Raw genomic sequence first — 8,945 nt, forward strand, 5'->3', positions numbered from 1 at the left:
ATATATATATTTACACATATACATGTAATATAATATAATATAATATAATATAATATAATATACATATAATATATATACATAATAATATAATATAATATATATAATATATACGTATAAAACAAATTAATTATTTAACTAGTGAGATCTTTTATAAACAAATTTATAACATGACAAATTTATAAAAATTTAAAATAAATATATATATTTATATATAAAAGCATAAAATATCTACGCATATACATATAATATATATACATAATAATATAATATATATTATTATATTTATATTATAATATAATATAATATAATATATACTTAAAATAAATATATATCTATAAATATATATATATATATATATATATATATAAACATAAGATATCCACACATATAATATATATACATAATAATAATAATATAATATATAATATAATATAATATATATAAATAATTATATATATATATAAACATAAGATATCCACACATATAATATATATATATATACATAATAATATAATATATAATATAATATAATATAATATAATATATATATATATATCATATTTCTCATTCTGATATATATATATATATATATATATATATATATATATATATATATATATATATATATATATATATATATATATATATATATATATATATATATATATATATATATATATATATATATATATATATATATATATATATATATAATTATAATATTTTTCTTAATATTTGACATCATGAAAATCAAAAAGAGTATGTTATTTTAATATTGAATATTTTGATAGTATCATGATTCCGTTGGTGTGATTTTTAATTTTTTTTTATAAAAAATATTTAATTGATATATGGAACAATAAAAAAATGGTATGGGTATAAGAAAATACCCATTACCCGGTGAGGATGGGGATGGGTCAAAAGTTGTATACCCGTTGGGTTTGGGGATGGGGATGAGGATGAATTTTTATTATGGGAATGGGAATGGGATCATGATACCCGTACCTGCCCCGCCCCGTTGCCATCCCTACTAATAACAGCATAGAATACTAAAAGCATACATAAAATATAAAATCAACTTTTAGAATAGAATATTGTTTTCATACTCTTTGAATTTTATTTATTTATAATGTTACTTGTAACAGATTTTATTATAACACACGATTATTGTAATAACTCATTGTAACAAATGTAGTGTGAATTAAAATAAATACAAATATTTAATGCATAAAATAACATCATATTTTTATTATAATGTATATGAATGTTGAATAACTTATATTTAGTAACAGACATATAATAATTAAATACAGTGTATTATTTCAGATATCTTAAATTGTGATTAACAAAATTTATTAAAGACTTATCAATTAATGAGTTTTCGATGTTAATGTTATATAAATAATGTGATATTAAGTTATAGAAATTTGATATTTTTGACAATATATTTTTTAGTTTTGACAAAGTTACTTTTTAAGTCACATTAAACTTTTTTTTAAGTTAAACCAAAAATTTCTTTCATCTGTCACTTCGACATTGTCAAATATTTGTCACAATATTTTTGTTAAAAAATAATTTTCCTAAGTTATATGTATATTTATTAACACAATGATAAATTTAAATCTTTTTCGAGTTCCAAGTTCTCATTAAGTTTATGTGATTAAATAACATTAAGTTGAGGTACTTGTACTTTTATTTACATTTGGATAATAACTTTTTTAATTACCTCACTTACTTACTCGGGTCTGTAAGGTTATAAATGTAATCAACACATAGACTTGAGCTACATGAGATATCATTGGAAGTGCAGGAAGAAGCACAATGGATCTCAATGTGGAAAGCAAAAGTTATTCCATTTCCCTTTCTCCATCACAGGTTATCTACATTCTTCATTTCCTGTCTTCAAGTGAAACACCAAAATATTTATTTAAATTAAGCATCATTTACATAATTTCTGATAAGACAATTTGGAAAAAAATATTTCAAAACGTGCAATTCATGATGATACTTTTATAATCTTGATAAATAAAACTCTTGATTAATAAAAAAAAATGAGACGAAAAATATGGAAGTACAAAAAGAAAAGAATGAGGTGTACAAAGAAAAAGCCTCGTGTTTTTCAACAAAATTTACTAAATGTACCCTATATATGCTGAAAAAAAAAACCATCTGAAATGAATGGAGGCCGACCCAAAAAAAAAAAGGTGCAAAAAGTTGAAACCTTGATTTAATCGTTTGGTTGGTGTCTCAATGACACACCAACGACTTGATTGAAAGGGTGGAAAAAAAGAAGGAAAAACCATAAAGTACAACAATTTCGAAAATTTTGAGTGATTTGTATAGAAAGAAAGAAAAAATGAAAAGCAAATGACTAAAAAAAAGTGAAAATCTCACATTTTTGTTACTTCATCCAATGGGGCATATCAAAACTGCTTCTAAATCATTCGTACGAAACATTTTATGTTCGAAAAAACCGACACATTTGTAGTGTCAGTAAAATGAATACCTGGAATTGGCAAAGAATTCGCACGAATCTGACAAACCCAGCTGGTGCTGGAGTTATGTACCTCTAATTTCCTCACCTACTTCTAAAGAGAGAGTGATTTCATTGTACTTCTTTTAATTACCAAACAAAAAACGTACTATTTGTTCCTAACAAACAATTTCAAAACTGGAAACTTCAACACAGTATCCTACATTTCTTCCACAATCACAAAAAGAAGGGCTTACATCATTTTTTCCACAATCACATAATAAAATCTTTCACAAATGATAATCAATGTGGTGGTCGATCGAATAAGAGAAAATGTTCAAGATGTTATGTGATCTATAGATAATGTAAATTTATATTAAAGGATAGTAAATTTTATCTTATAAATCAATTTTCTAAAATTGAATTATACTTAAAATTTATTTATCAAGATATTATTAGAATCATTTGAAACTTATTTTAACAAGAGTTGTTTTTTTGGATCTGTTATCTTTCAGTAAATTTAATAAGTCTCACATAGTTTAATAGTCGAGGTCAAATGAAGTTTAAATACTCTTATCTCCCTCTATTATTTGAGATGCCTTTTAAGAATAAAACCGTGACGGAGGGACAATACCTTGGAAGCACGATCGTTGTTCCTAACGATGCTTGCCGAACAAACTTGAGTCGAAATCAGAATATATTATACACTTGTTATCGGTCTATCGGATTATCTATCAATTGATATTTAATTTTATATTCAAGATATATATTTCTCAATATAAGAAAGTTTGTAAATTCCAGGTCAATTATAGATAATGCATTGAATTATAATTAACAAAAAAATATTTTATATAAAATGTTTATAACAATCTTTGCCAAAAATCAGCCTAACCCAAAACATGATTGAAATCAAAATCAATCTAGCAAAGTATGTGGAGCAAATCAGACATTGAATGCTACAAATCATGAGTATCCAATTAAACAACACTTTTTCCTCTCCTAGAATGTAAAGTTGAGATTATTCCTACATGATTCATTGTTTGTTGACAATTAATGCAATGCATGTTGTAAACTTGAAGTAATTATCCTCACATGGCTTCAAAGGAATTTTTAATCATTTCCAGCATATATTTTTCTTCTAGTTAGTTACCAAAAGTTTTGCCTTTACCAACAACTTTCGTTGATTTTGATCAACATTAGTTTGTTTGATGTGTGTTACAGCAATTTGGACCACCAAATTGCCCTGTAAAAGATCATTGCTCTCAACTTTCTCATGTTCATCTTTATTGCCGAGAGACAGAGACAACCCTAGCTTGCACTGCCATAGTTGTTGGGTGTAGGGTAACTGCTAAAGATTGGTTCCATTTCAGTATAACTTGTCAATATTTGGTTTTCTGCAATGAAAACAAAAAAGCTTAACTGTTTTGCAGGTGCAAAATGTAGCTGAAATTGGGTGTCAAATATTCATTCAGTGAACAGTCTCGTGAATGTTATAACTGCACATTAATTGAAACCATTCATTTCTTATCATCTTCTTCATATATCTAGAAACTCTTGTTTTTCTACTTTATACAGGCCCTAGCCGGCACACTGATCTTACATGTTTTTTTTTTTTTTCATGGATATGGTGCTAATAGTTTAAGGTTTCACTTGACACTGATACATATTAATCACTGATTAATATTTTATTGGTGTTTGATCTGGACTCTCCAACTCTGAATGGGTCAATTTTTGTTTCTTGTGTTTTCATATATTTGTTTTCTTTTTGTTTGCTACATATAGTAGATGCGAATGTGTATGGTTCTGTCATTTATTGTCATTGTAATGCAGATTTGGATACAGCTTGACATTATTAAGAAAAAGTTAGATTTTCTAACAAGTAGGTGTGTGTTTGTCAGAAACATTTAAAATTGTAACTTTAAAGCATAGCACACAGAAGCTAGATCCACTGAATTAGTAGTAACTAGCCATATTTCTAAATAGAAGAACTGAGTTAGTTTTAATGTATATATTCATCATTTACTAACTCTTGATTCTTACTGAATAGTTTTGATCAATGCACCCTTTCATTAGTTAAATGGAATATTAAATGAAAATTGATCTAATGATCATAAATATAATTTTATTTTATCTAAATGACAAAAGTATTATGAATATAACTCTAATTAATAATTTATTTGATGTATACCTATAAATATTTAAAAGTAATTAAATAATAAAATAATTATATTTTAATATTGTTAAAAATTAAAACAAAATTAAATGTAAAAAATAAATATAATTTGAATGAGTGACAAAAATGTTATCAAGAAAGAGAAAAAATTTTCACATGAAAGTCTAATATTTTCATCATAGACCAAAATTATAAATTTCAAAGAGATATTTTTTTCAAAAATTAAACAATGTCCTTTTGAAACGTTTCAAACTTTTACTGATAAAATTCTACAAGTGTTAGAGAGTTAATTTTTCACTCTTTCAAATTAATTTTCTTCTTTTATGTTTAATTATATTTTAAGTTTTAACTATATTAAAATATAATTAATTTATAATTTAATTAATTTTTATTTTTTATAAATGTATATCAAATAAATTATTAATTAAAATTATATTTATTTATTATTTTTTTATATAAATAAAATAAAATAATATTTATAATTTATGATGGTTAAGTCGATATTCATTTAATATTTTATTTAACTAAGTACATTTTATAAAATCCAAGATAGCCTATAACATTGGTTAGCAAAATCCTAATCTCTATAATAGTGTATGTTAAAAAAACTCATTTTTAATACACATATTAAATTAATTAGGGTTATCGAAAGAGATTATTATATCCGTATAAACCTTTGTCAAATATTATAATATAAAAAATGATATCATTAATTTAATTGTTTGACTATAATTCCATATTATCCATGCCGAAGATTATTAAAATTAAACAAAAATATGAATGTGTACAAATAATTTAATATATTTTTAAAAAATGTACAGTTAATGAATGTGTCAAACTTGATTTATATTATAAATGATTTTTTTTTAGAATAATATTAAATTTATGAAAAATAAACTTTTTAATTTAATAATAAGTTTAAAAGAAATATATTTATGTTGAATAACATTCTGTGAAAGCTATGTTGATGGGTTCTGATCTTTCTCCCACACATATAGACATATTATGTGCGTGTAAAAAGTTACCTTTTTTAAGTGTGACTGGATTATATATATATATATATATATATATATATATATATATATATATATATATATATATATATATATATATATATATATATATATATATATATATATAAAGTGACACAATTTGTTATAATTATTTTATTTTAATTACTCAAATTTAACACTTATTAAATTAAATAATTTATTATTTGATAAAATACATTACGGTACAAACTTTTATCGAGAATAATTAAATAACGTATCAACTTTTATTTTTATAATTTTTTAAATCATGATATTTTAATACAGTATAAATGTAAACTCATAAATTCCTTAAAAATCTTACATGAGTAAAAAGTAAAATTAATTTAAAATATATAAATGGAAAAAGATAAAATCTAACATAGTTTCATTTTATTAAGTTTGAGCTTAACTTAAATTTCATATTTCACTGTGTCTCAAAACTTAATATAGAAAATAAGTTATTCATAAACAATCTTAATCAATATTTGAATTTATTGTGATTTTATTATTGGATTGTTCTTAATTTTCATGTTCGATATTTTTGTAAGAAAGTTGATGAAGATTTTTTAATACAATATAAATGTAAACTCATAAATTATTTAGAAATCTTACATGAATAAAAAGTAAAATTAATTTAAAATATATAAATGAAAAAAGATAAAATCTAACATAGTTTCATTTTATTAAGTTTGAGCTTAACTTAAATTTTATATTTCACTATGTCTCGAAACTTAATATAGAAAAAGTTGTTCATAAACAATCTTAATCGATATTTGAATTTATTGTGATTTTATTATTAGATTGTTCTTAATTTCCATGTTCGATATTTTTATAAGAAGGTTGATGAAGATTTTATGTCAACTAAAAATAAAATAAGAAAGTTGATGAAGATTTTATGTCGACTAGAAATAAAATAAAAAAGTTGATGAAGATTTTATGTCGACTAGAAATAAAATTAATTTATAATATATAAATGAATGCAAAAATTCACCTTATTAATTAATATAGTAAGATTTAATCAAATTTAATTTTCGTTATCTTAATAATGTGTATATATTGGAAATACACAACATAAATATAATTTTGTATATGATATCAAGTAATCTCAACTTCTTTTTATGTATATAACATATACATTAAAGTTCCTTAAAGATTCATATCAAACATATTTCAAGAAAAATTAACTCAACATAAATAGTTTGATAAATTTAATCTTAAACTTCATATGTTAAAATAATTCATCGTATCTAAAATAAAACTTGATCCAAATATCCTATTTATGTTTCCATACCATTTATCATAATATACGTAATTTAAATTATCAATAAATCTTGTAGTTTTTTTCCTCTCTCTAACACACATCTTGTGTCACTGTAGGAATAACTTAGGAGGGAGAAAATTTATTTGATATTTTTTTTTCCTTCTTGAACATTTGAGAAATCAACTCCCATTATAACGAGAATCTACACTAATTTTCATTATTCAAGCATTATAACATCATTTGAACAATGTGATTATTGAGTGTACCCGGAAAAAAATAAAAAATAAATAGTTTTTATAAACTTTATAAACTTTTTATATTCCTTCTTCATTTCACTTTAAACCTTCTTTTTCAATTTTACAGGTCCTGCAGAGAAGATATGCTTATGCTAACAAGATACAAATATTGTAAGTATGCATAAAGTTTTAAAAAGTAATTAATTGTACCTTTAAGATAATATAGAAGTTAGACAGGAAGGTGAATTTTGAACGAAAAATAATATGTGTAATTGATATTGATTTCAAGAAAAATCACTTATAACCGTTCCAAACAAAATTGACAATAAATCAGTTATATAATTTTTTACTTATACTTCATAATAAATGCATAAACACAAATCAGTTAAATATTAAATAAAAAGTAAAGTATAACTGAAAACAAATAATTAATATTATCTTGAATATTAAAAGTAACAAATAAATAGAAAAACATTCTTTTTCTAAACAAACCCAAAAATTTAAAAATAACGTTGGAATTCAGTATCAATAGTTTGTCCACAAAACATACCCCAGAAGGATTCGTATGTACCAAAAATTTATCTCACAAACATTGAATTCATGTGCAATGCCCTGAAAGCTCCAAACATAACAATGAACAAAGAGTACTCATAAATAACGAGACTCAAGACCAAAAAAGAATTGTAGAGTTGATAAATATGATTCCAAACATAAGAACTCTGATGACAGAGTAAAACATTTCATATTTGAGATACAAAACATAACTCTCAAGCAGCAACGTTTTGGCTGATTATAAGATTACTTTTAAATATTATTTTTTTAATATCAAACTTTAAAATTGAACAAAGCTTATGATTTTATTTCTAGTTATATATATGTTATCAAATATGAATAACTAAAAAACGAGATATATAATCATATAAAAGAATCCCTTGTAGCTTTTTACAGATTGTATAAGATTCTTTGATTTTTTTTAACACCATTCTTACTTACTGAGATTAAAAAGACAGAGATTTGGTATCCACCGACTAAATAAAACTAAAAAAACTGTTTCCAATGAACAGTTCTCTACTATGCTTTATCCTCAAATCAGTGTTTTAGCTTCTGAATATCTAATGCAGCAAGTCAATTGTTTGGTGAAATAACTGATTTTAATTTTCTATTTTGTATGATAAATTTTACCCAAAGTTGGAATTTTGAATAACTTTATTAAATCAAATATAAGATTGGACCCACAGAGGTTTGTGCTGGAAAGTGGAAAGTGAAGTGTGAGAGAGAAAGAGAAAGCACGAATTTTTGGGTGGCCTCTTCCCGCCGGAGACAGACAGGGACAAAATTTGCACAAAGACTGTGGGTCCCACTTTGCCTTGTTCAAATTGTCTATTCATTATTTCACATATTGTATTCTCATACGGCACACAAATTTAAATATATATATTCTTCAAAACATAAAACTAAAATATGCAGTGTATAGCTTCACAGGGTAAACAAAAGGTTATTTTTCAGAACATTGATTATTAGTTAGACCAATTTCATGGAAGTTATTGTGTGTTAGCATTAACAACAACAATAAATATTGAAATTATTACATCTCTGCAATTATATGGCAGGGGCAGTTTTTTGTTTTTATTCTGTCCATGTGTTTTTGCAATGGCATACTTTGTCAAAGGAAATATTTTATAAGGAATTTCATTTAAATAAACATTTGGCATTTGTTTATGGAAGCAGAAGAGTTATGGTAAATGTTAAATGATACGAATGTGGCCATGTG

The sequence above is a fragment of the Vigna unguiculata genome, chromosome 2, assembly GCF_004118075.2.
Source record: "Vigna unguiculata cultivar IT97K-499-35 chromosome 2, ASM411807v1, whole genome shotgun sequence".
NCBI lineage: Eukaryota > Viridiplantae > Streptophyta > Magnoliopsida > Fabales > Fabaceae > Vigna > Vigna unguiculata.